Source organism: Zonotrichia leucophrys, chromosome 8, assembly GCF_028769735.1.
Source record: "Zonotrichia leucophrys gambelii isolate GWCS_2022_RI chromosome 8, RI_Zleu_2.0, whole genome shotgun sequence".
In the NCBI taxonomy this organism is placed as follows: Eukaryota; Metazoa; Chordata; class Aves; order Passeriformes; family Passerellidae; genus Zonotrichia; species Zonotrichia leucophrys.
Genome location: NC_088178.1, coordinates 27,818,346 through 27,821,588, shown reverse-complemented (window position 1 = coordinate 27,821,588; position 3,243 = coordinate 27,818,346). Strand labels below are relative to the sequence as shown.

Genomic DNA, 3,243 nt, shown 5'->3' with positions numbered 1-3,243 from the left:
AGCCTGAGTTGTCAGTCACTTTCTCCATCTCTCCTATCCATCCCTCAAGAGCCTCACCTCACTCCTATAGACATCTTTATATAATATTCCTGAGGGATTCAGTTCAAACACCTCAAATACACTAAAGACATCTGGATGTAAGGTGCCTGCTTCTATGAGGATGCAGGCAAATGTTGCCCTGCACAGCTCATATGCAGATTATAATGACCATATTATTCTGATTATAGATAAAGCTGTGCCTTCTCACTGATGGTATGCCTAGCTATCATTTGCTGCTGCATGTCACTTTGAGGTTGATACTTAGCAACTGATGTGGGGAAAAAATGAGTCGCTAACATCTGTTTTATCATTTTTTGATGAATGAAAAACGAAACAGAGACCTTGGTTGTGCACAGATCATTCAAATAATAATATTTACATACATTTGATGTCATCATGTGTTGCACTAGTAACAAAAAACTTAACAAATTATTTAAGTGATAGTGCTAAAAGGAAAAAAAGCTCATAGTTACTGTCCCATAGACAACCTTTCATCAGCCCAGTGTATTTCAGCCTTTGGACACTTGGCTGTTGTGTCACTGGTCACTGAATTACACTTATTGAGGTATCTATCAGAAAAAACTAAGATTACTTTTCTTTCATATTTCTCATGTGCTACAGCCATGTGAATAGTGGGTCTGTTTGGTTCCCAACTGCAAAAACAAATAAAAATTCCATCTTTAACACTTAAGAAACTGTCTATTTTTAGTTTGGTTTCCTATGGAAACAAGGCATCTGTGATCAGGCTGTCTCTGTGCATGTATCTGTCCTTGTGTACCCCCTAATAATTTTTGAATCTAGTGGCCTTTTCCAAACAACTGTGATGAAATGACAGAATTTTCAAAGTATCTGGGTTCTAACAAATTTCCTAAAAATATGGGGCCAGATAGATGAACAAAAGATGTTGGTACTGCCCAGCTGAGGGAAAGCTGCAGCATGAACTTACATCTTATGAGGCTCCAGAGAATTCAAGGAGGTGACAGTTGCAGTAAATAACACAGCTACACAGAAAAGCTCCAGTCCAAGGTCATGCTTTTATGCACCTCAAATTCATAAAGAAACTGACTTAATTCATTCCACTCCTCACACAATTACTTGTTTAATATTTGCAGAGGTCTCCCTTCACTTCTCAGTCAGAATATTAGAATTTTCCCCTTTCCCCACAACCAGCAAAGAATTTAGACCCAGATGTTTTTAGATTTGACCTGTCCTATGGGTCAGAGGATCAGGATCATGTGATAGTTAGGCTATGTAATTAATGCTCCCCAAATGGTGTACACTTGTGCATCAGGAAGCTTCAGGGAATGCCTGGAAGCAAGATGTCTTTGGGAATTAACCTGCAAGAACAAGAAGAAGAAATGTAGGACTCAGCACTCCTTTTTGAGGTACTTAAAATATATGAATAAATTAGGAAATAAGAGATAAAGAGGTAATGTTTTGGGGAGAATGGAGAGAAGAAATGGGAGCAGTAGCACAGCATGATGCTAAAGAGCCCTTGGTATGGAAGAGTTGCTAGCTTAAAATTATCTTGTTCCTTTTTAGATTAATTCATCTCTTGCCCTGTCTTCAGTCTTCTCAATATTGCCCAGAGGTGGAAAACAAGCTGATGAAGGAAGTGTCTTTTGGGGTAAGGAAACTGGAACAGATGCTGAGTAGTTACTGTACATGTGTAAAGCTTACTTAGATTGCAGGTAAAAAATGTCACAGCTGACTCTGGAACTGGAGTCACGCAGGCAAGAAGGGAAAGACCCTCCTCCCTCTCCATGAGCTGGATCTGAATCTGTACAGCCACACTTCTGCAGGTTTGCATCCAAATTAATAAGCTCTGACTCCAAGGCAGAGCTGCTTGTGGATCTGTGCTGTGTAAATTAGTTGGGTTGTGTAGAGACTTTCTGGCCCAAAATGGTGCCTGCTTGGGACTCTCTGCACTGTTCTCTGTTGTACAATGAAGCACATATGAGATGTGTGATGAGCTTTGGGTGTGGATAGTGAGTTATTGAGGCTGGAAAACTGGAGAGAGCTGCAGCCCCTACTTTCCCTGGAGAACAAATGTTTTTCAAAGCCTGCTAAGGTCTGCTAAGAAATTTCAGCTGATTTGTAGCTCTTTTCTACTTTCTAGGCTCATAGGAATTCCACATCCTGGGAGACAAATAAGAACTCAGCACCTTGGGAGACAAATAAATCTTCCAGTATGGAAACAGACTTTCTGAAAAAAAAAAATAATCCTGGCTGTAAAGATGCTTCCCTATAGCTCTGACCTCTCATGTTGTTTTGGTCACAGAACCTCAGATGGATGGAGGGATGAGGATATTTATCCTTACTGTAGTGGTCTGAGGGGGAGGTCCCACAAGTAAACATTTTGGATTTTCCCCAGAGTAATATTGCAATTGCCATTTCTACCATTAGCAGTCTGCTGTTACCTCACCCTTCTCTGTGTAATGTGTCACCAAAATCAGTTCTGCTGCTTGTTTGCCATTGGATGGACATTACAATTAAAGGCTTGCTAATTTCTGATCTTTTATATGGAACAATAATGAAACTATTTGAAAAATAAAAATAGGCAGACGTATTTTCAAGACTATTTGCCTGACACTGAATATCTTCTGGTTGTATAGGTTTTTTCTTTCTTATTTCTACCACACTTACCATTATTCATTTAAAAATAGAGTTTAGAAAGCAGTAGGTATAATTAATGTATTGATCTAGTTTTCCATTATGTTGTTAGTACAGGTGAAAAATGTGCTTTTGATGAAATTGTTGATTAAAACTACCAAAAAATCCATTATATCTAGCTTACTTTTCCTTACCTAATGAAGCAGATGGATATAAAATAAGGGAAGGCCATATTGACCTTTAGCAGGAATATATATGGCATATAACTTGATACCTATAAGACAATTAATATTAATCTGACCTTTTTAGTTTCTGGGCTACAGTGCTGTTACTAATAGCAGCTACATAATGTGTTGTATGTTTTCACTGAAGAGGTCACGCACTGGCTAAGAGCAGGAAAATGTGGATTTGCTGGGGCTGTTCTCAGCATCTCCTTGATTCAGGGCAGGGAGGAAGAACAACTCCATCTTCCTTCCCAACCTCTCATACACCTTGGTAGGTCAGGAAAGTGCAGAGGGCTTGTTCTGTGGGCATTATGCTTTAAAGATTAATTGTTTCAGTCAGCAGACTGCTGATCAGCATGAGAAAGGG

The 3,243-nt window shown here is 39.2% G+C and overlaps 1 long non-coding RNA gene across 1 annotated transcript; it reads left to right on the top strand.

The window, feature by feature from the left end:
* The first annotated feature begins 1,289 nt into the window (after window positions 1-1,289).
* On the top strand, window positions 1,290-2,591 carry LOC135451353 (uncharacterized). The gene is made up of 3 exons (XR_010441285.1): window positions 1,290-1,424; window positions 1,582-1,666; window positions 2,159-2,591. It is a non-coding gene; the product is annotated as an uncharacterized LOC135451353 (long non-coding RNA).
* Window positions 2,592-3,243: the final 652 nt, after the last annotated feature.